The following is a 25,237-nucleotide window of genomic DNA, read 5'->3' as shown; positions in this document are numbered from 1 at the left end:
CTCCTCGTACATGTGAAAATGTTCCTTTCAACATTCAGGTTTCATAGTTTTCCCTGTAGTTTTGAATTTTACCCCTTCAGAAATATGTTGAGAGGCTGAGAGAGTGATCTGTGGAGATGATCTTCCCCAGCCTGTCAACATTTAGTTTTCAAAAATAATTAATGCAAATTGAGCTTTGGACAAGAAACGTCAGCCCTGCCAATAGGGTTGGAATCTAACCAAGGGTGGTTGTTAACACACAGACAGAATATGGAGCGATATTAGATGTAATTTTTTTTACTTTTGATACCATAGGCCTGAATGAAAAGTATCAGATAACCTTAAACATTCTAACTTTCACCCTTACCTTAACCTGTTATGGCTAGGGGGCAGTATTTTCACGGCTGGATAAAAAACGTACCCGATTTAATCTGGTTACTACTCCTGCCCAGTAACTAGAATATGCATATAATTATTGGCTTTGGATAGAAAACACCCTAAAGTTTCTAAAACTGTTTGAATGGTGTCTGTGAGTATAACAGAACTCATATGGCAGGCAAAAACCTGAGAAGATTTCATGCAGGAAGTGGCCTGTCTGACAAGGTGTCATTCTTCTTGTCTCTGTTTATTGAAGAGTGAGAATCTTAGCTGTCCCGTGACACTTCCTACGGCTGCCATAGGTTCTCAGAAGGCGGCAAAATGCTGAATCGTGGCTTTGCAGGCTCTGGCTGAAACAAAGTAGCGCGTTTGGGTAGTGGCTGGTTACAGTACTGTGAGACTCAGGCTTGTGCCCGCGTCGACCGAAAGCTTTGTTTTCTTTCCTCTGTTTAGCTAAATGGACATTCCCGGTCGGAATATTATTGCTTTTTTACGAGAAAAATGGCATAAAAATGGATTTTAAACAGCGGTTGACATGCTTCGAAGTACGGTAATGGAATATTTAGATTTTTTTTGTCACGAAATGCGCCATGCGCACGACCCTTCTTTACCATTCGGATAGTGTCTGGGACGCATGAACAAAACGCCGCTATTCGGATATAACGATGGATTATTTTGGACCAAACCAACATTTGTTATTGAAGTAGCAGTCCTGGGAGTGCATTCTGACGAAGACAACAAAAGGTAATCAAACTTTTATAATAGTAAATCTGATATTGGTGAGTGCTAAACTTGCCGGGTGTCTAAATAGCTAGCCCGTGATGCCTGGGCTATGTACTTAGAATATTGCAAAATGTGCTTTCACCAAAAAGCTATTTTAAAATCGGACATATCGAGTGCATAGAGGAGTTCTGTATCTATAATTCTTAAAATAATTGTTATGCTTTTTGTGAACGTTTATCGTGAGTAATTTAGTAAATTGTTAGCAAATTCCCCGGAAGTTTGCGGGGGTAATGCTAGTTCTGAACGTCACATGCTAATGTAAAAGCTGTTTTTGATATAAATATGAACTTGATTGAACAAAACATGCATGTATTGTATAACATAATGTCCTAGGTGTGTCATCTGATGAAGATCATCAAAGGTTAGTGCTGCATTTAGCTGTCTTCTGGGTTTTTGTGACATTATATGCTAGCTTGAAAAATGGGTGTCTGATTATTTCTGGCTTGGTACTCTGCTGACATAATCTAATGTTTTGCTTTCGCTGTAAAGCCTTTTTGAAATCGGACAGTGTGGTTAGATAAAGGAGAGTCTTATCTTTAAAATGCTGTGAAATAGTCATATGTTTGAAAAATTGAAGTTTTTGTATTTTTGAGGAATTTGTCATTCGCGCCACGCCTATCATTGGATATTGGAGCAGGTGTTCCGCTAGCGGAACGTCTAGATGTAAGAGGTTAACACTAACCTTAACCCTAACTCTAACCTTAATAGGCAGCCTTCGCCATTTTCTTCAACGACATAAAAGTAGGCCCAGCATGAAGCCTGACCTAAATTTAAGGTGCTTTTGGGTTAAAGCGGCCAATCCGTTGAGGCTAGAAACACAATTCAACCACAGGAATGTTTTTGAGGTCCTCCTTATCTACTCTGATCATGTGAAATTAACCCTTAACAGTGAATAAATTCCAAAATGTACCTTACTTTTCTCTTGACTGCTAGGTCCGTCGGCTTGACATCTAATGGGACTCAAAACTATCCATTAACCTGTGAGGTTCTAAATATTATAGTAAGAACTTGACGGACAAATATTCTCAGAACCCAACAAACCTCTGTTTAAAATTGAAAACTATAATTTCTGTAATATGTTTAGCCATGCAAGTTTGACTGAAAATGTCAGGTCCTCAAGGGTAATTTTATGATTTCACTTCTCTGTCATTGCACAAAGTAGAAAAAAGCGTGAAAGTAAATAAAATAAATATACATCAATACAGTTGCAGCTGTCATCCTGCCAGATGTATATTTTTACTAACGTGTCAAATCGGCCTCTGATTGGGAAGAGAGAGAATGGATTACTCCCTTGACAAGCTAACCTTAAGGCCCAAGGCCCAAGGTTAAAAGGCCCAAGGCCAAATCATAGTTATATTATTTTTATAATAATACAAATCTGTCAAGCCCTTTTTACATCAGCAGTTGTCAAAGTGTTTTACAGATACCCAGTCTAAAAATCCAAGACCCATGTATGCATATGCCGAGAGAGACAGAGAGAGGATCGATTACATAAAGTTAATATTCATCTGTGATGGCTGAGAGAGATTTGGGTCACATGTGCTGTTTTGAGGGGTTAAAAGGTCACATCCCAACATGGGTTGTTGAACACCGTCCCGTCCACTAGGCTGCCCTCTGGCACATTGATACAAGGCATGTCTGGCCATGGTGCTGCTGTTCATCCCTGTTGTACCACTGGTTTCCCGTGTAGCACGGGGGTTGTGGGACAAGTGCCGCCCCGGGTCACTCTGACCCAGCCGGGACAACAGGAGGGTTAAGCACATCGGTTATCAGCACAACAGGTTCACCTCTGTCCCAGTCTAGGTACTTAGTGCAATTGTAATATCCTCGGGTGACGTGTATATCAAATGGGATGAGGCTATTGTCATTGCTCTTCACCATACCGAACACACTCCTCCCGCCATGTCACCAAAGTAGGCCGTGATGGCAATAGCTCCTACAGTAACTTCGGGTCTATTTAGGGATGATATTAGCTGCTCTTTAGAGACGGAGCCCCACCACCTCTCGCCCAGCCAGTCTAACAGTGGAAGCCAGGATCCGTTCAATAGAGGCCAGTTGCCATATTTATTTTGGTTAGAGACACAGTGAGTTGAATTGTCTTCTCTCCACATAGGCCATCTTCCAACCCAGTACCTATTTCGCTATATGTGTGTAATTGGTATCATAGTTATTTTGATGCAGCCATTGTAAGTACTAGGAAATTGAAAGCATACCCCAAGCAGCACACGGTCACCAACCCCATGAAAAGGGCCTCATGTTTCTAACTGTTGCTCCTCATGATTATGAGGACATGTAGCTTTCTCAACAGCTGTCACCTCTGCACCACCGTGCCTAACCGTAACCCAACCCACCGATGGAAAGGTGTTTAACAGCCAATCATAGACCTCGATCTCCTTAACCTGTTAGGGCTAGGGGGCAGCATTTGCACGTCTGGATAAAAAAAATGTACCCGATTTAATCTGGTTACTAATCCTACCCAGTAACTAGAATATGCATATACTTATTATATATGGATAGAAAACACTCTAAAGTTTCTAAAACTGTTTGAATGGTGTCTGTGAGTATAACAGAACTCATTTGGCAGGCAAAACCCTGAGACATTTTCTGACAGGAAGTGGATACCTGATGTGTTGTATTACCTTTAAACCTATCCCATTGAAAAACACAGGGGCTGAGGAATATTTTGGCACTTCCTATTGCTTCCACTAGATGTCACCAGCCTTTACAAAGTGTTTTGAGTCTTCTGGAGGGAGATCTGACCGAACAAGAGCCATGGAACGATGATGTCCCATTAGACACCTGGCGCGCGAGTTCATGTTGGGTACCCTCGTTCCAATACGTTATAAAAGAGTATGCATTCGTCCACCTTGAATATTATTCATGTTCTGGTTAAAAAGGCCCTAATGATATATGCTATACAACGTTTGACATGTTTGAACGAACGTAAATATATTTTTTCCCCTCGTTCATGACGTGAAGTCCGGCTGGCTTAGATCATGTGCTAACAAGACGGAGATTTTGGACATAAATGATGAGCTTTTTTGAACAAAACTACATTCGTTATGGACCTGTGATACCTGGAAGTGACATCTGATGAAGAGAATCAAAGGTAATGGATTATTTACATAGTATTTTCGATTTTAGATCTCCCCAACATGACGTCTAGTCTGTATCGCAACGCCGTATTTTTCTGGGCGCAGTGCTCAGATTATTGCAAAGTGTGATTTCCCAGTAAGGTTATTTTTAAATCTGGCAAGTTGATTGCGTTCAAGAGATGTAAATCTATAATTCTTTAAATGACAATATAATATTTTACCAATGTTTTCTAATTTTAATTATTTAATTTGTGACGCTGACTTGACTGCCGGTTATTGTAGGGAAACGATTTCCTCAACATCAATGCCATAGTAAAACGCTGTTTTTGGATATAAATATGAACTTGATAGAACTAAAAATGCATGCATTGTCTAACATAATGTCCTAGGAGTGTCATCTGATGGAGATTGTAAAAGGTTAGTGCATCATTTTAGCTGGTTTTATGGTTTTGGTGACCCTGTCTTTGACTTGACAAAACATTACACACAACTCTTGTAAATGTACTGTCCTAACATACTCTAAATTTATGCTTTCGCCGTAAAACCTTTTTGAAATCGTAAAACGTGGTTAGATTAAGGAGATGTTTATCTTTCAAAGGGTGTAAAATAGTTGTATGTTTGAAAAATTTGAATTTTGACATTTATTTGGATTCAAATTTGCCGCTCTTGAAATGCACCTGCTGTTGATGGAGTGCACCACGGGTGGCACGCTAGCGTCCCACCTAGCCCATAGAGGTTAACTCAAGCAATTGTGCATTTCTGAACTGTAATGATGTCAGAGGAGAGTGGTATAGAAACTGACAATAGCAAGCTGAGCCCGGTAAGATACATACACACATGATTATATCATACTCTATACACACCTTGTTCATAGACCATGCTAACCATAGGCATTTAGCCTGTACTGATTCTGACACTCATCTCTACTCCACAGGCATCTACCATAACCCTGAACCGTTCTGTAGGTACTCGGACTGATTGACACTGACTATGTTTGATATCCTTTCAATCACTGTTGTAAAATATACCATGTATATGTGATATATATCCCATGGCTTTAATATACATTCAGGAGAGCAATTACATACCATCTTGACGAGGAGGGACCTAGGAACCTTGTCTTGGAACAAGCTCCTCCACTGTTGCACCCAGAGGTCCTCAACCATGAACAGCCTCAACCTCACCCAGCATTACCTCCTCTTCCCCAGCTGAACAATGCAGAAGATGAAATGGTAGTGTATACTGTGATTACACTTTGCTTGTGTGTATGACTTGTTTGTAATGTGGTTATGTCTCTTTCTTTCAAGTATATGGCCGATGATGAGGATGGAGATGACTAGGTTGCAATGTGTTGAGACCTAACTACACCGAACCCATTTTATTCCCTTTTGGGCAAAATAGAGGTGTGGTCATTGAAAATGAATGCTGCCACTATGTCCTGGTTGGGTATGGATGTATTGAAATGTAATGTTTGTAATGTAAATGTGCTCTGTCAATAAATGTGACCTGGTATTCTTGCTCAGAATATTATTGTCTTTATTCACATAAGGATATGGACATTGAATAATACATCACAAGCACTTTGTAATGGCACATTTACCAAGCGATATGACAGAGATTACATATGCTCTCCACCTATATCTTTCCTACTCTAGACAGTGTGTCTGGCATCTGGGTGACGTTCTAGGTCTTCATCCCCAAAGATGTGGTTTGTTGGTCGGGCTACAAAGGTTACATTTTCAAGGTAGCCGATGCGGGAAAATACAGATGTGATCTCTGAAAAGCGTTCACCTGTCCCAATCGTAAACCCAAAGTTATCAAACGCCACCTTGAATCTCTTTCCCTTGGCAGTTACAATATCAAACAGGTATCCCAAACTGTCCTCATCCATATAATGGATTGCGGCAACTGGGTTGGTGTACATGTTTGTCCTCATTCGTAGAAGCTCTATCACTTCACCATGTGGTGGGGACATTTCCAAACTGAGGAATGCAGCTCCCCACCATGAGCCTTTCATCACCTTTACCATATAACACATCTCATCCACTATATGCGTTATAGCAAAGTATATGGGGTTATGAGCCATTCCCGTGGGTCTACGTAGCAAGTGTCCTTCTCCCAGTTTACGCACCAGAACTTTCATAATGTCAATATGAGTTGAAAATAGACCTTGTACCATATCGGTACAGATGTACCTGCCTCGACTAATAACAACAGTAAAGGTCATGACTGAATCCTGTGTCTTCACCGTAATCGAACACACTCCTCCTTGCATACCACCGAAGTGTGCTGCGACGACAATGTCCCCTTTGCGAATCTTAGCTGTATCCATGAATGTGATAATCTGCTCTTTAGAGACCGATCCCCACCAGCGCTCACCCAGCCATTCTAGGAAGGAATGCCATGATCTGTTCAGTATAGACCAATTAAGCATGCTTTCCATCTGCTGTTGCTTTCTCGAATCTTCCACAGCTCGAATCGAGTCGTGACCATCTTGACAGTAAACCTGTACCTCGCTACCCTCTTCATCGTAGACTTCGTAGCTGTCCACCACCTCGTCATCGTACACGTCATCACAGTCCACCACCTCATCATAGACTTCGTCACATTCCACGACAGCGCCGGTGCCAACCTCTTCGCCGTAGACCTCTTCACAGTAGAGCTCTTCACTTCGACATCTTGGATGTGGACCTCGTAGTCTGACACCTCAGAATCGTAAACGTCGTATTCCGCAAGACTATCGGTTGAATGATACTGGGGACTAGTTTCAGCCTCCTCGTCTCTGGTATTCTCCATGTCAGCACCGGGAGTATCTTGGTTATGTGTATAGTCCTCTTGACAATAGTCGTGATAATCATCAGTCCTCCTAGTCACCTGACATTGCCGCTCCCAACTGCTTTCGGAACCGGATGAGTTGGAGCCTGAAGACCTAACTGCTTGTGGTATACCACTGTTCCCAATCTCATAGACCTTGCAGTAACCATAACAAGACTGAGTCTGAGGCCTCGACACAAACAACTGTCTCATAATGGTTCCGACTATTCTCCAAATATATGCCCTGCTTAGACACCTGTAAACCGTTAGATCTGTATTCAATCCAACGGTTGGTATAGTATGTATATATGCATACACCCAACATGTCTGCTGTGGCATGAATCTCCACTTCGGTTGCCCAACTACCTAGACAGTTCATGTTGGACTTCGTAATATACTCTGACACTGAACGGTAACACATTCTCAGGATGGTCCTATACGTATGTTTGCTCTGCTGCTGCACCACCGCATTTCAAATTGGTTCATGGTACTCTTCTGTAACACATAGTGCTTCACTGACCGCTCTGAAGAAACAATTTCCGTCACCTTTTATGTTCACATTCTTACAAGGAGCAACTAACACACCAGATACAGTATGACTGAGAAACATCTTCTTGCACTGCACCTTCAGCCTCGTACACAGCAACTGTGCATCTTCAACTGTAACAGGGTTGAACTGCAGCTCTCTGCCTGTGCTGCCACTAACAAAGTCAACGTCTGAGTCGTCGCTACTGTCATTTCCCTTTGCTGTATTACAATATCTGAGTGTATGGAAAGACTGATTTCCCATGTGCCATTATACACTGTATTCTGCTTCTTGAGAGGCATCAGTATAGTCATTAATATATTGCTTTGGGCCCTATTGCCAAAGACCCACAGTTCTGCAGACTGAGTGATGATGGGGCGGGCCTAAAGAACGCGTCATCAATCACACAGAGCTTGACAGAAGCCTATAATGGCTTCCATGCTTGCTGACTGAGTCATGATAGGGCGGGCCTAAGGAAAGTGTCAATCACACAGAGCTTGAGAGAAGCCACAGGAGCCTATACTGGCTTCCATGCTTGCTCACTGTGAGGGCTTGGGTATGAGGCTGTTAATGACATGTTAACCACTATGCTCTAGGTAATGACTTACATGGAAAGTGAAATGTACAGCTCCACTTGTCAATAGCACCACTACACTAACACCATAGCCATGTAATGGTTTATAATGCTGTTGAATGCCAGTAAATATAAATTATGCTCAAGCAACTGTCAAGTGCTACCACTGTCATTTATTGATAAAAGAGGTCCACATCACCATATTACCAAATTAATGCAATATAACATTTCAACTGTTAGGATTATAACATATCCCCCATTCTTTCACGGAGCAGTGTCAGATTCAGTGAGACCGATCCGGGTCCATCATCCTCACACCTTCAGTCTTCAGTACACTGAGACCCAGGGAATGTAGTCTGGCGCCAGTGTTCACGTTGTATCCGGTACAGTCCACAGAACAGGCTGCGTAGTAAGGACGATCTACCAGGGCTGTTCCGGGGCCATCCATGTCTCTTCCAGATGCACAGTTCACCAAGAGCTGTGCACCTGCCTTGTATTGTGATACACTGGGTAATAGAGACTGAGTAGACGTTGTCTTCCAGTTAAACACCACAGAGAACACTGAGACGTCAGGCTTTCCTTTTCCGTAGTAGCACACTAGAGTGATAGGCAGACATGTACCATAAAGTTTATACACTTGGTATGGTTTCATCAATGTCATCCAGTAAGTAACTTTCCAGGTGTCAAATTTCCTACAAATGTTCCTGTAGCAATAACCTTTCTCTACCCCAATGAGGTCAGGCATAGAGTGGTCACTCCAACCACCTTGGATAGAGCGGGCCACTCTAGATCTCCCTTGTAATCCGGGTCTGTCAAACTCAAGGCCTCCGTTCACAACCCTGTCTTCTCCGTCAAACTCAGGTCCCCCATCCATACCCCGATATTCTCCGTTAAGGTCAAGTCTCCCATCCACACCCAGGTATTCTTCTTCAAGCTCAGGTCCATCACTGATGACACTGTGCTTTCCGTACAGATGCACACATAGAGACAAGTGCATTGTTGTAACAAAGATGAACAGGTGACCCATAATAGTCATGCTGGATATAGCTGATACCTCTTCCCCAGTGTTCATACATGTTGTAACAACCCAACCTGACATATAAGTACTTCTCTGTATTAGTAAGTTGGATACAACATCAAGTGTTGGATAACTGAGACGTGGTTGCCTACACTACTGATAGCTGGATGTATTGTCACAGCCTCCACATTCCACGGACAGGATACAACATCTAACTGAGACGAGGTGGTGGACACTAGTGGAACGTCCTGACTCAGAACTCACAGACTCAACATTCCGGGGCAGGGCACTGTGTGCGAACGGCCAGTCTGCCCCCCGTACTGCCCTTGGGCCCCGTGTGAGTTTGGGTATGGATTCTAAAAACACACAGTCCTTGCAAAAAATATTTGCAAGGACTGTGTGTGCGTCTGTTTTTGACCCTCCCAAAAAATACAATCACCTCACCAGGATTGTGTGTCTGTCTGTCTGTGACTTTTTACCCACAGCCCTCGAAAACTTGGAAGAGTGGGTTCAGAGACCACCCGCGGGAACCCGACCTAGAGTGCACAGAGTGTGTCTCGGGCCCCGACCTCTGACTTCCATACGACTCTGGTTTCTCTTCATTACGCACAAGCTTTTCGCCTTTTACTTCCGTGGAGAGGAACACTTACGTATTTTTCCACTCAAAGTAGTCGCTTGGGCAATTGAGTTCAAGCCCGACGACGACAACGACTGCCGTATTTGCCGGGCTTTGAACAAATAGTCACACTAGGCGTAAAGAGCTAGTGACTTAATTTACATCTAGACGTTCCGCTAGCGGAACACCTGCTCCAATATCCAATGATAGGCTTGTTAAAAGATCTGCAAAAGGGCTCATCCGGGATTTTAACCCGGGACCTCTCGCACCCTAAGCGAGAATCATACCCCTAGACCAACGAGCCTTACACAAGAATAAAATTGTTTTGCTTTCTGCTGCAATGACAATGAGGATATCGATTGTTGTTGTCCATGGTGCTTGGAAAGATTGAACCTCATGTGAGTGTTTGTGCTATACTTGTGAGCATAGCAGTCTTCCAAACTGTTGACCAGGCTTCAATTTGTCTCTACGTCCCCCACAAGTGTCAGGGGACTCGTCTGAAGTCGGAACCCTTTATGTGCCAACTTCTGTTTGTATAATCCAAAATCTTTCGGCTACAAACTAATGTGACCCCACTTGTCACAATGTTCTCAGTTTTGCCCTACGTTCCCCACAAGTGTCACGGGACTAATCTGAAGGTAACAGGTACTGATTAAAATGATAGATTTTTTAACCAGGGACCTCTCGCACCCTAAGCCATAATCGTACACCTACACCAACGATCCGTTTGGTCAAAGAATTTTCACTTTCCACAAAAATGACGGTCAGGATATGAATCGATGTCTCCATGTTGCTGGTGAGCTTCAAATAGCATTGGTGGTATAGTGGTGAGCATAGCTGCCTTCCAAGCAGTTGACCTCGATTTGATTCCTGGCCAATGCAGAGCATGAGATATTCACTAGATTTAGGGGCTGGGCTGGGTGTCATTTCAAGTGTATTAGATTGGAATCAATGTTCGTGGAAGTCCGATTTGCTCTTTCTTTTTGCAGGTTTTCTAAATGAAGTGCGACATTGAGCCAACTAGTGAATATCACAATAGATTAGCAGTCCATAACCTAAACCATTCAGCCACCTCGTCCTGCGCCCAAGAGGTGGCTGTTTGCGACCAGTGGCCTGAGATCTGCCTGTCTGAGCTTGTTAAAAGATCTGCAAAAGGGATTTGAACCCGGGACCTCTCGCACCCTAAGCAAGAATCATACCCCTAGACCAACGCGCCTTACACAAGAATAAAATTGTTTTGCTTTCTGCGGCAATGACAATGAGGATATCCATTGTTGTTGTCCATGGTGCTTGGAAAGATTGAACCTCATGTGAGTGTTTGTGCTATACTTGTGAGCATAGCAGTCTTCCAAACTGTTGACCAGGCTTCAGTTCAAATCTTTTGTATTTCATCTGCTGTGTCTTTCACATTCTGTCTTCTTAAGCCGCGACAGCAAACTGATGATGAGTGTTGACAAATGAATATTGAGCAAAATGAGATCAATTAATATTTTAAAAGAGAAACTGAAAAAATAAAACTTCAAAAAGAATGGAGCTCATTTATTTTGAGTTGATTGATGCATCAGTACGTGAATCAAAGTAAACAAAGGTAAAAAATACCCATTGAAATCGATCTGTTTTCAACTAGAGAGATTGAGAGGCGTCGTATCTGTCTCAAGCCTCCATAACTGTCTATGTTACACCTCCACATCTGCAATGAAAGGTGGTGGAGCTAGAGCGGTGTTAGTCAAACCTTGAGACATACCTATAAATGATAGATTTTTTAACTTCTCTTGGGCCAGTGGGACGAAATCGTCCCACCAACTCAACAGCCAGTGTAATCCCGTGGCGCGTTATTCAAATACCTTAGAAATGCTATTACTTCAATTTCTCAAACATATGACTATTTTACACCATTTTTAAGACAAGACTCTCGTTAATCTAACCACACTGTCCGATTTCAAAAAGGCTTTACAACTAAAGCAAAATATTACATTATGTCAGCAGAGTACCCAGCCAGAAATAATCAGACACCCATTTTTCAAGCTAACATATAATGTCACATAAACCCAAACCACAGCTAAATGCAGCACTAACCTTTGATGATCTTCATCAGATGACAATCTTAGGACATTATGTTATACAACACATGCATGTTTTGTTCAATCAAGTTCATATTTATATCAAAACCAGCTTTTAATTGCATGTGACTAGCATGTGACTAGCATATTCCCACCGAACACTTCCGGTGAATTTACTAAATTACTCACGATAAACGTTCACAAAAAACATAACAATTATTTTAAGAATTATAGATACAGAACTCCTTTATGCACTCGCTATGTCCGATTTTAAAATAGCTTTTCGGTGAAAGCACATTTTGCAATATTCTGAGTAGATAGCCCGGCCATCACAGGCTAGCTATTTTGACACCCACCAATTGTGGTACTCACCAAACTCCGATTTACTATTATAAAAGTTTGATTACCTTTGCTATTCTTCGTCAGAATGCACTCCCAGGATTTCTACTTCAATAACAAATGTTGGTTTGGTTCCAAATAATCCATAGTTATATCCAAATAGCGGTGTTTTGTTCGTGCGTTCAAGACACTATCTGAAGGGTAAAGAAGGGTGACGCGCCCGTCGCGTTTCGTGACAAAAATATTCAAAATATTCAATTACCGTACTTCGAAGCATGTCAAACGCTGTTTAAAATCAATTTTTATGCGATTTTTCTCGTAAAAAAGCGATAATATTCCGACCGGGAGTCGTTGTTTTCGTTCAAAGAGAGAGAAAGTAAACATGGTGTCGGCTCGTGCACGCGCCTCCAGTCTCATTGTCCTCAGATCGACCACTATCCAAATGCGCTAATGTTTTTCAGCCATGGCCTGCAAAGCCACCATTCATTGTTCTGGCGCCTTCTGAGAGCCTATGGGAGCGTTAGAAAATGTCACGTTATGCCAGAGATCCCCTGTTTTGGTTAGAGATGATCAAGAAGGCCAAGAAATAGTCAGAGAGAGCGCTTCCTGTTTGGAATCTTCTCAGGTTTTGGCCTGCCAAATGAGTTCTGTTATACTCACAGACACCATTCAAACAGTTTTAGAAACTTTAAGGTGTTTTCTATCCAAAGCCAATAATTATATGCATATTCTAGTTACTGGGCAGGAGTAGTAACCAGATTAAATCGGGTACGTTTTTTATCCGGCCGTGCAAATACTGCCCCCTAGCCCCAACAGGTTAACTCAGTCATCGGCACGCCCCCAGGGACACAGACAGGACCAGGCGTCATGTGACAAGCCTGTTCTATGTTCACTATAAAACCCCACCCTGATTTACTTTCTTCAGACCAGCTTACCTCAGAAGAGAGAGCCAAGGTTTGACCCCCAATTCCTCTACTGAAAGTTAACTATACCACATGGTTAAACTTTTAGACTATCGAGACCGACAGAATAAGAACAAGTCTTTGATATTAATTATTAGTCTGCAGCTAAGTAAATTATATAATTGAACGCGAAGACCAACGAAACATCCATTCTATAACGACATTACTGAATGTCGCTTTGAAAGATCCATTCTAACCGAGAGAGAGAGAGAGAGAGAGAGACAGAGAACTCTCCAACAGAACGACTCTCCAACAAGGATCCCGACGACACACTGAGCGTAAATATATATTGATTGCAATTGTTCCCGAATGAGTGAGCGTTCATGTGCAAAGGATTAGCATATCAATTGTTAATATTAATGAACTCTGTGTGCCTTCTCAGCGGCCCTTTATGACCCTTTGTTTAACAAGACACCAGCCATGCCTGTTTAGCCCACTAGGGCACATTACTCTACCAATTCTTTGTGACGATAATTACTGTTTGTATGCTTTCTGTGAATTACTTAGTTCAGTAAATAAATGATTTTAAGACAATTGATGTATGGATGACTTTAGTAAAGGCTGGGTTCGTGCAGATACAACAATTTACGATGTTTGGAATGAGACTGGACGCGAGGTAAAATACACCATTTAAACCAGAAGACAATCGGCCTATACTATAATATAATATAATATATAATGTTATAATATAGGAAAGTTATATTAGGAAAATTATAACTTTGTAATCTGAATATTTTTCTTGGTGCCCCTGATCTCCTAGTTAACCTGTTAGGGCTAGGGGGCAGTATTGACACGGCTGGATAAAAAACATACCCGATTTAATCTGGTTACCACTCCTACCCAGTAACTAGAATATGCATATACTTATTACATATGGATAGAAAACACCCTAGATTTTCTAAAACTGTTTGAATGGTGTCTGTGAGTATAACAGAACTCAAATGGCAGGTCAAAACCTGAGAGATTCCTTTACAGGAAGTGGCCTGTCTGACCATTTCTTGAACTTGTTTTCCATCTCTATCATTTACTAAGGATCTCTGCTCTAACGTGACACTTCCCACGTCGTCCATAGGCGCTCAGAGCCCGGGAAAAAACAGAATGTCGTCATTCCAGCCCCAGGCTGAAACACATTATCGCCTTTCTCAAGTGGCCGATCAAGGGACACTGGGCTTATGCGCGTGACCCGACTGCCCCCGCCTTTGGGATTTTTTCCTCTGTTTGCCGAAAAGGAGATTCCCTGTCGGAATATTATCACTTTTCTACGAGAAAAATTGCGTAAAAATTGATTTTAAACAGCGGTTGACATGCTTCGAAGTACGGTAATGGAATATTTAGAATTTTTATTGTCACGAATTGCGCCATGCGCGCGACACTTCTTTACTATTTCGGATAGTGTCTGGAACGCACGAACAAAACGCCGCTATTCGGATATAACGATGGATTATTTTGGACCAAACCAACATTTGTTATTGAAGTAGCAGTCCTGGGTGTGCATTCTGACGAAGACAACAAAAGGTAATCAAACTTTTATAATAGTAAATATGATTATGGTGAGTGCTAAACTTGCCGGGTGTCTAAATAGCGAGCCCATGATCCCTGGGCTATGTACTTAGAATATTGCAAAATGTGCTTTCACCAAAAAGCTATTTTAAAATCGGACATATCGAGTGCATAGAGGAGGTCTGTATCTATAATTCTTAAAATAATTGTTATGCTTTTTGTGAACGTTTATCGTGAGTAATTTAGTAAAATGTTAGCGAATTCCCGGAAGTTTGCGGGGGTATGCTAGTTCTGAACGTCACATGCTAATGTAAAAAGCTGGTTTTTGATATAAATATGAACTTGATTGAACAAAACATGCATGTATTGTATAACATAATGTCCTAGGGTTGTCATCTGATGAAGATCATCAAAGGTGAGTGCTGCATTTAGCTGTCTTCTGGGTTTTGGTGACATTATATGCTGGCTTGAAAAATGGGTGTCTGATTATTTCTGGCTTGGTACTCTGCTGACATAATCTAATGTTTTGCTTTCGTTGTAAAGCCTTTTTGAAATCGGACAGTGTGGTTAGATTAACGAGAGTCTTGTCTTTAAATAGCTGTAAAATAGTCATATGTTTGAGAAATTGAAGTAATAGGATTTTTAAGGTTTTGAAAATCGCGCCACAGGCTGCCAGTGGCTGTTACGTAGGTGGGACGCAAGCGTCCCACCTAGCCCATAGAGGTTAATTACAATTAAACGATTAATCAGTTTAATCCCGTAATAATAATTACAGGGAGTTAAAAATTTAAACATGTCTTCAGTTTAATGACATGACAATAGCTTTCCACCAGCTGTGGGATGTTGACCCCTGTCACAGTGCTTCACAACACCAGCAATCTCAGACAAAGTGTTCACTCTGGTCTTTCTGAAGCGCTGCTTGATGAGGCCGAAGCACCAGTCAGGGGCAAACTTGGTGTGGCCTGTGATCAGGAAGTGACGGTCCAGTTTGTGGTGGAGCTTGTGCATGGTCCGCCAGGCACAATACCAGAGTGTAACCAATGTGAAATGGCTAGCTAGTTAGCGGTGGTGCGCGCTAATAGAGTTTCAAATCGGTGACGTCACTCGCTCTGAGATCTGAAGTAGTTGTTCCTCTTGCTCTGCAAAGGGCCGTGGCTTTTGGGCCGCGGATGGGTAACTATGCTGCGTGGGGTGTCAGTTGTTGATGTGTGCAGAAGGTCCCTGGTTCAAGCCCAGGTTGGGGCGAGGAGTTGAGGACGGAAGCTTATACTGTTACAAGAGCATAACCTTGTTCTTGTTTTGGCCCACTGCAGTTATCACATATCAGGTCCACACGTGTTTCCCCAACTCCGCAGGTGGTGAAGAAATGGTGCTTGTAGTTGATGACTGCACTGCTGCATTTGCTTGCTTGGGCCAGCTCTCTTTTTAATGCCTGTATGACTGCTGGCTCAGTTGGTAGACCATGGTGTTTGCAACGCCAGGGTCGTGCGTTCAATTCCCACGGGGTACCAGTACGGAGAAGAAAAAGTAATGTATGCATTCACTACTGTAAGTCGCTCTCAATAAGAGTGTCTGCTAAATGACAAACTATGTAAAAAAAATGGTGGATTTGAGTCAGATGTGTTGTACTGAAAGACAACTTCCAGATACAAGTATTTTAGCATTATTATACAATAGATGCGAAAAGGCATTCTGAGAAAACTACACTAACGTTAAAGACACTTCAAACACACAACTTAATATTAGCTAGCAAGCCAGCCACTTAACCTCCACTGATGTTTGCTAGCTACCAGCAAGCTTTAACATGGGGTCTTTTGTTTGGACATGTCACGTTAATGTTAGCTAGCTAAAATATTAAATATAATCCCAATCATTAGAGTAACATTACTACTGTCGTGTCTTTGGCATCATTAAAACTGAAGACCTATTTATCAAATAACTCTGTAATTATTATTACGCGATTAACCTGATTAATCATGCAACTGTAATTAACTAGGAAGTATTCAGATTACAAAGTAATAATTTTCCTAATATAACTTTCAGATATTTTAATATCTGATCAATTAGTCTTCGAATTAATGAATTATTATTTACCTCACGTTAGTCTCATTCCAAACGTCGTAAATTGTTGGTTATCTGCACGAACCCAGTCTTCACTATGAATCATCCATACATCAATTGTCTTAAAATCATTTATTTACTAAGTAATTCACATAATTGCATAACAAACAATGGTTATAAAGAAATGATAGAGGAATGTGCCCTAGTGGGCTAAACCGGCATGGCGGCTTGTTAGACAAAAGGGGAGTGGGGGTCAGCTGGTCCCTGGTTCGAAACCGGGCGGAAACAACGCTCATTGACACATTCAAGAAGTACTATAGTGGTAACAGAGAATTTCATTAATGCCTTATTTTGGAAATTCGATTACGTGCCATGAATATCTGTAAAATTCGGTTTACTCCTTGCAGCTAATTGTAGCAGTAGTTTCTGTGGTTTAGTGGTTATCAAGTTCGCTTCACATGCGAAAGGTTCCTGGTTCGAAACCTGGCGGACACAACGCTCATTGACACATTCTGAAGTACCATAGTGATAACAGAGAATTTCATGAATTCTTTATTTTGGAAATTCAAATATGTGCCATGAATATCGGTAAAATTCGGTTTACTCCTTGCAGAAAAATCAAGGAGCAGTTTCTGTAGTGTAGTGGTTATCACGTTCACTTCACACGCGAAAGGTCCCTGGATCGAAACCAGGTGGAAACAACGCTCATTGACACATTCAACAAGTACCATAGTGTTAACAAAGAATTTCATTAATCCCTTATTTTGGAAATTCGAATACGTGCCATGAATATTTTTATAATTCGGTTTACTCCTTGCAGCTAATTATAGTAGTAGTTTCTGTGGTGTAGTGGTTATCACGTTCGCTTCACACGGGAAAGGTCCCTGGTGCGAAACCGGGCAGAAACAACGCTCATTGACACATTCTGAAGTACCATAGTGGTAACAGAGAATTTCATGAATTCTTTATTTTGGAAATTCGAATACGTGCCATGAATATCGGTAAAATTCGGTTTACTCCTTGCAGAAAAATCAAGCAGCAGTTTCTGTAGTGTAGTGGTTATCACGTTCGCTTTACACGTGAAAGGTCCTCAGTTTGAAACCGGGAGGAAACAGTGCTCTTTGACATGTGCAGTAGGTACTGTACTATTAACAGAGAATAGTTATTTTCATAAATGCCTAATTTTGTAAATTTGAACACGTGCCATGAATATCTGTAAAATTCGGTTTACTTTTTGCAGCTTACTGTAGCAGTAGTTTCTGTGGTGTAGTGGTTATCATGTTCGCTTAACACGCGAAAGGTCCTCGGTTCGAAACCGGGCGGAAACAGTGCTCTTTGACACGTGCAGTAGGTACTGTACTTTTAACAGAGAATTGTTATTTTCATAAATGCCTAATTTTGGAAATTTGAACACGTGCCATGAATATCAGAAAAATCCGGTTTACTCGTTGCAGATAAGTGTTGCAGCAGTTTCTGTAGTGTAGTGGTTATCACGTTTGCTTTACACGCGAAAGGTCCCTGGTTCGAAACCGGGTGTAAACAATGCTCATTGACACATTCAAGAAGTACTATAGTGGTAACAGAGAATTACGTTAATACCTTATTTTGAAAATTCGAATACGTGCCATGAATATCGGTAAAATTCGGTTTACTCCTTGCAGAAAAATCAAACAGCAGTTTCTGTAGTGTAGTGGTTATCACGTTTGCTTCACACGCCCCTTTTTGGAGTTTCAGGAAGTGGAAGAGAAGCAGGTGTCTGAGTGCTTGAGAGAGAATATCGGGTTTTTTTTTGAGGTCTAGTTGACTTATACGTTTGAAAGTTTGTGAGTGACTGTAGTGAAGTTTCTGTGAAACGTTTTTGCTATTGTCCCCCATCAGCGTGAGCTGTTTGGGGGATATTGCTTAAAATAACCGTACGGACAACATGGCTTCGACATCAAGAGTACAAACGACGACGAGAAAGGACAACAGTGAAATCAGAATGTTAAACGAAGAACTGAAAAAAGAACATATGAGAAGGAACTGACGGTGAACGTGGAAATAAGTGGAGAAGGGAAAATAACAACGATGGAATTGCTGAGAGGAATAAAGGAAGTTTGCGGAACAATACTGGGATGTCGAATGAAAGACGGGAATAAGTATGAAATAACAATGTCTCATGTAAATGGAAAAGAAAGACTAATAGACGGGCTAAAGATAAAGAACTGTCAAATCATGGCTAAAGAACTAGGGAACGATGAGCTGGTGGTGTCCTTTTTGAACTTGCCCGCATACATTACGGATGAGGAGATAGAAGAGAAACTAAAAGGCTGGAAGGTGAAGGCGACCACGCCAATCAAGAGGAGGATGTGGCCAGGAACGGACATTGTAGATGGGACAAGATTTTGCAAGGTAAAGTTTACAGACAATGTGCAATCCTTGCCATATTCTACTAAATTTAACACTGTCGAGGGATTTGAATATTTTCGTGTAATCCACGACAATCAAGTGAAGGTATGTAGATTATGTATTCAGCCGGGGCACATACTTAAGGAATGTCCGGAATTCACATGCCACAAATGTAGTGAACAAGGGCATTATGCCAGAGAATGTCGGAACATAGGAAATGTGTGCAAAATGTGTGACAGACCTAAAGTTAGATGTAGCTGTAATAAGGGAGAAAATCACTTACTTTTGCAAACAATGGACCTCACGTCTGAGGAAGAGGGGAGTGTGCCTATGGAGAGGGAGGATGAGAGTGACATGGAGAGTGTGACTCCAGAGACAGTGGCAGATAAGCTTGAAGAGCCTGTAATGTCTCCTGGCAAAGCACGAGACGCCGTTTTAGTCTCTGCTGCTGACAAGGTGGAACAGCAGCACATGATGGGTGAAAGACATACACAGGTAGAGATGGTGCAAGGTGCTTCTCAGGTGCCTGAGCCAGCTTTAAGCCTGTGTAAAAATTACACCAAAGAGTGGGCTGGGTCCACTGAAGTCACGGGCACTGTTAAAGCGCACTTTTCAAAAGGCTTCCCGGCCGATCCCCCAAAAATCCAAATAAAGAGACGGATGATGAAATAGATAGTGAGGATCTTCAGTTGTTTGTAAAAAATAAGAGGTCATTGTCGAAAACCAGGGAGATGATGGGTTTTGGAAAAAGAAAAAGTAGGATTTTTAAGGACTTGTTTGGCTCTGATTATACTTCTGCACACATTCATAATGATTACAGTCGCATCCCTAAATGGTAACAGTTTGAGAAACATGAGCAAATTTGAGCAGGTATTAGTGTCTGTTAAGGCAGACATGTTGTGTTTTCAAGAGACCAATTGGACAGACTCCAAAATGCAGGAGATTAAGAGTAAATGGTCAGATTTAATTTTTGTAGTCATGGAGGGGATAAAACATGTGGTGTGGCTATTTTGATAAAAAATGATGTGGTGCAAAATGTAAAAGAAATATATGCTGACAATGATGGCAGACTTATTGTAATTGAATTTGAAGTTCAAAATGTAGTTTTTCGTTTAATTAATGTTTATGCTTCAAACATTGAATCTGAAAGGAGAGAAATGTTTCACAAATTAAAAACACTGTGCTCAGAAAACTGTATACTGATAGGAGATTTTAATGTGAGGTGTAGTAGAATGGATGCCTCTAGTTGTGCTAAATTCAGATATGACTCTTCTAGAAATGCATTATGGAAACTTATGAATGAGGAGAATCTAGTAGATATATGGAGGGCTGAAAATCCAAACAGAAGAGTATTCTCTAGAAGGCAGGTGGTTCTAAAGGAATTAAAACAAAGCAGAATTGATTTATGTCTAGCAAAACAAGAATTGGTGCAGAATGTTAAGAAGGTGTCATATACCTTTACAGCATATAGTGATCATGCAGTAATGTCATTTCAAATGGGTTTTGGTGTGGAGAGGAGAGGGGGAGGTGTCTGGTGTTTAAATGCCAGTCTGTTAAAGGAGGAAGGATATAGAAATGAAATTGTTGAATGTATTAATGATGAAATGTCTAATGTACTGTTAAAAGAGAATGTGTGTTTATGGTGGGAGGAAGTGAAAGTAAAAGTAAAAAATAGGAGTATTAGGTACGCAAAAAATCATAACCGTTTAGATAAGCAGAAAGAAATAATGCTTAGGAATAGGATGTTGCATGAACTTGAAAAGGCTGATACGGATCCAGACTATGATGTTGTGAATTATTTGAAAATCCATGCAGAGCTGGGTCGTTATGAAAAAATAAATGTTTGGGTGCTATTGTTAGGAGCAGGGCACAGTACGCTTTGGAGGGAGAGAAATGTACATCCTTTTTTTGGGGTCTGGAAAAAGAAAACAAACTAAGAGTTACATTGTAGAGTTGGAAGATGAAAGAGGTGTAAAGGTAAACGATTTTGTTGGGATCTTAGAGACAGTTGAAACCTTTTACAGAAATCTTTACAAAAAGAATGATGTAGATAAAGTGTGTGTTGTAAAAGTGTTGGATACAATTAGTGCCAAAGTATCGCAGGCAGATAGAATGATGTGTGATGAAGAGATTTCGATTATGGAAATCAAGGAAGCAATTGTTAGCACGCAAGGTAATAAAAGTCCGGGTTTGGATGGTTTAACAAATGAGTTCTATAAAGTCTTTGTAGATATTTTGGCACCCATTTTAGTGAGGGTGTTTCATTATATGGAAGAGAATAAGGAAATCCCTGAGTCTATGTCAACTGGAATGTTAACGATCTTATTCAAAAATAGGGGCAGTAGATTAAAGTTAGAAAATTATAGGCCTATTAGCCTTCTAAATTCGGATTATAAGATATTGACTAAAGTGTTAGCGAATAGGATGAAAAAGGTGATTGGGAGTATTATTGAATCAACACAAGCCTACGGCATACCTGGAAGAGATATTGCAGATGTCATTTGTACAATTAGGGATGTTGTTAATCAAATGAAAAATGAAGGTGGTATAGTTTTAAGTTTGGACTTTAACAAAGCTTTCGATAGAGTGGAGCACAGCTTTTTATTACAGACTTTGGAGAGGTTTGGGTTTGGGCCAAAGTTTGTATCTTGGATCAACCTGTTGTATAGTGGGGCTAAAAGTTGTGTTAAATGTAACGGAGTGTTAACAGATACTTTCCCTGTGGAGAGGTCAGTAAGGCAGGGCTGTCCTTTGTCAGCTCTGCTGTACAGTGTTTCTACAGAACCGTTAGCTACATTGATAAATAGTAATAAAGAAGTAAGGGGTGTTGGAATCCCAGGTGGTGGTGTCAGTGTTGTACATCAGTACGCTGATGACACTACTTGTACTGTGAAGGATATAGAAAGTATTGGAAGCATTATGGGGATCATAGATATATATGGCAAGGCATCGGGTGCTAAAGTTAATATAGAGAAGACTGAAATAATGTTTGTTGGGGATATCAATGTAAACGGGTGTGAGATTCCATTCAAGAGCGCAACGGATTTTATTAAAGTGCTGGGAGTAAACATTGGTGTAAAGGAGAAAGAGGCAAAAGATATAACTTGGACTGGGATCCTTAATAAAGTCAAGCTAACGTTGAATTTCTGGAAAAATAGAAAACTAAAGTTACAAGGGAAAGTAATTGTTGCAAATGCTTTGGTATTATCCAAATTTGTGTATGTTTTGGGAGTCCTGGACATGCCGGAGTGGGTCCTAAATGAATTGAATAATGTGGTGTCAAATTTTATATGGGATGGTAAAGGAGTGAGAATATCTCAGAAAACATTGATTGCTGACTATGTGGATGGAGGTTTAAAACTTGTAGATTTAGGTGTCAAAAGAAAAGCTATTAGGATAAAAACAGTAAAGAAATATTTGTATGACAGTGAAGATTATGGCTGGAAACACTTCTTTAGAGTCTACTTAGAGGAGAGTGGTGGTTGTGAGGATAATGGTTTATTGATGGGGCTTAAAAAGGGCAATGTTTGAAAAGGTACCAGATTTTTATAAAGAGGTGCTAAATGCATGGGCAGAGTTGTTGCCTAATGTATATTATGAATGTGGACATATTGACCTGATTATGAATCAACCTATATTTCTGAATGAGAAAATCAAGAACAAAGAAAAAGTTTTGTATAATAAAGTATTTATGAGTGCAGGTCTACGGCAAATAAAAGATTATACATATGAGGTAATTCCAGGGTTTTTACCTGGGGAAGCTATTTTCGACATAATCAATGAATGGGATGAAGAGGTGGGAAGGGGAAAAGTGAATAATATGTATGACAAGATAAAGAATAGTATACCAAGAGCATGGGTTGATTTAATAAATAGTGAAGTTGAAAGAGAAGATTTATTTGTATTTCCTAATTTGTTCATTGGTAGCAGTAAGAAGAAAGTACATTTATCTAGTATACCAGTGAAAAGATTGTATAGAATAATGGTAGGAAAAGTGTGTAGAAGGCCGGCTGCTGAGAAATTTTGGAAAGTAGTTTTTCCGAATTGGATGAAAAAAAGATATGGGGAAATTTAAATGTAAAATATAATAGTAAGGAGTGTGAAAATAATGATTTCAAACTAAGACATAATAGAATATTTACAAAGGTGGTGCTAAAGAAAATTAATTGTGAGATAGAAAGGGAATGCGACGTATGTGGACGTTTCCCGGAAACTCTTATGCATTTGTTTATAGAATGTGAGGATTTAAAATATTTTTTTTGTAAAGTTAAGGAAATGTTATGTAGAAACTGGGGGGAGATTTCGTGAAAAAGTATGCGTGGGAGGAACTTTTGTTATTTGGAGTGTCTGGTAAATGTGAGGGTGCTAATGTGTGTTTGTTGAATATGGTTTTGAGTTTTGTGAGGTATGCTATTTTTTGTAGGAGGAATTATGTTTCTTTTGACAGAAAGAGGGTTCAGGTGTGGAGTATCTTTCTAGCACTGTTCAGTAAACACATAGATATGTTGTTTAATTATGGGATGGAACATTTTGATGAGTCTTTTGTTGAAGGGAGTGGGTTAATTTCACGAGAGGAGAGTGGAGGTATCACTTATAATTTTTGAAAGCACTGTTTTGATATTTTCTTTGTTGATAATTTGATAGGGGGTGAATTGTTCACCTGCCTCTGTTAGTCTAGTGTCTTCTGTATTGTTCTCTGTGGATTGTACTGTAAACAGTAGATTGTACTGTAAATATTGTAAACAAACATTTTTGATAATAATAATTTTTTTTTAAAAAAAATCAAGTTCGCTTTACACGCGAAAGGTCCTCGTTTCGAAACCGGGCGGAAACAGTGATCTTTGACACGTGCAGTAGGTACCTTACTTTTCACAGAGAATACCTATGTTCATAAATACCTAATTTTGGAAATTTGAACACGTGCCTTGAATATCTGTAAAATTCGCTTTACTCCTTGTAGAAAAATTAAGCAGCAGTGTCTGTAGTGTAGTGGTTATCACGTTTTCTTCACATGCGAAAGGTCCCCGTTTTGAAACCGGGCGGAAACAGAGTTCGTTGACACATGCAATGAGTACCGCATTTATACAGAAAATAGTTATTTTCATAAATGCCTTATTTTGGAAATTGGAATACGTGCCATGAATATCTGTAAAATTCGGTTTACTCCTTGCAGAAAAATCAAGCAGCAGTTTCTGTAGTGTTGTGGTTATCAAGTTCGCTTTACACGCGAAAGGTCCTCGGTTTGAAACCGGGCGGAAACAGTGATCTTTGACACGTGCAGTAGGTACTGTACTTTTAACAGTGAATAGTTATTTTCATAAATGCCTAATTTTGGAAATTTGAACACGTGCCATGAATATCTGTAAAATTCGGTTTACTCCTTGCAGATAATTGCAGCAGCAGTTTCTGTAGTGTAGTGGTTATCACGTTCGCGTCACACGCGAAAGGTCCTCGGTTTGAAACCGGGCGGAATCAGTGCTCTTTGACACATGCGGTAGGTACTGTACTTTAAACAGAGAATAGTTATTTTCATAAATGCCTTATTTTGGAAATTCGAATACGTGCCATGAATATCTGTAAAATTCGGTTTACTTCTTGCAGAAAAATCAAGCAGCAGTTTCTGTAGTGTAGTGGTTATCACGTTCGCTTTAAACGCGAAAGGTCCTCGTTTCGAAACCGGGCGGAAACAGTGATCTTTGACACGTGCAGTAGGTACTGTGCTTTTAACAGAGAATAGTTATTTTCAGAAATGCCTAATTTTGGATAATTTGAACATGTGCCATGAATATCAGTAGAATTCGGTTAACTCCTTGCAGATAAGTGTTGCAGCAGTTTCTGTAGTGTAGCGGTTATCACGTTCGCTTCACACGCGAAAGGTCCCTGGTTCGAAACAAGGCGGAAACAACGCTCATTGACACATTCAAGAACTACCATAGTGGTAACAGAGAATTTCATTAATCCTTTATTTTGGAAATTCGAATACATGCCATGAATATCTTTAAAATTCGGTTTACTCCTTGCAGTTAATTGTAGCAGTAGTTTCTGTGGTGTAGTGGTTTTCACGTTCGCTTTACACACGAAAGGTCCTCAGTTCAAAACCGTGTGGAAACAGTGCTCTTTGACACGTGCAGTAGGTACTGTACT

At 40.6% G+C, this 25,237-nt stretch overlaps 7 non-coding genes across 7 annotated transcripts; 6 read left to right on the top strand and 1 right to left on the bottom strand.

Annotated features, from left to right (window-relative positions):
* Nucleotides 1-10,015: 10,015 nt before the first annotated feature.
* On the bottom strand, nucleotides 10,016-10,087 carry trnap-agg (transfer RNA proline (anticodon AGG)). Its single transcript has one exon. It is a non-coding gene; the product is annotated as a tRNA-Pro (tRNA).
* Nucleotides 10,088-17,333: 7,246 nt separating this feature from the next.
* Nucleotides 17,334-17,406, top strand: trnav-cac (transfer RNA valine (anticodon CAC)). The gene has a single exon. It is a non-coding gene; the product is annotated as a tRNA-Val (tRNA).
* A 134-nt stretch (nucleotides 17,407-17,540) lies between these two features.
* trnav-cac (transfer RNA valine (anticodon CAC)) lies at nucleotides 17,541-17,613 on the top strand. The gene has a single exon. It is a non-coding gene; the product is annotated as a tRNA-Val (tRNA).
* Nucleotides 17,614-17,960: 347 nt separating this feature from the next.
* Nucleotides 17,961-18,033, top strand: trnav-aac (transfer RNA valine (anticodon AAC)). The gene has a single exon. It is a non-coding gene; the product is annotated as a tRNA-Val (tRNA).
* A 141-nt stretch (nucleotides 18,034-18,174) lies between these two features.
* On the top strand, nucleotides 18,175-18,247 carry trnav-uac (transfer RNA valine (anticodon UAC)). The gene has a single exon. It is a non-coding gene; the product is annotated as a tRNA-Val (tRNA).
* A 6,462-nt stretch (nucleotides 18,248-24,709) lies between these two features.
* On the top strand, nucleotides 24,710-24,782 carry trnal-uaa (transfer RNA leucine (anticodon UAA)). The gene has a single exon. It is a non-coding gene; the product is annotated as a tRNA-Leu (tRNA).
* A 142-nt stretch (nucleotides 24,783-24,924) lies between these two features.
* Nucleotides 24,925-24,997, top strand: trnav-cac (transfer RNA valine (anticodon CAC)). The gene has a single exon. It is a non-coding gene; the product is annotated as a tRNA-Val (tRNA).
* The last annotated feature ends 240 nt before the right edge of the window (nucleotides 24,998-25,237 follow it).

This window comes from Salmo salar, chromosome ssa01 (genome assembly GCF_905237065.1).
Source record: "Salmo salar chromosome ssa01, Ssal_v3.1, whole genome shotgun sequence".
Classification (NCBI taxonomy): domain Eukaryota; kingdom Metazoa; phylum Chordata; class Actinopteri; order Salmoniformes; family Salmonidae; genus Salmo; species Salmo salar.
The sequence above is the reverse complement of the archived record's forward strand: the minus strand, read 5'-3'. Positions and strand labels throughout refer to the sequence as shown.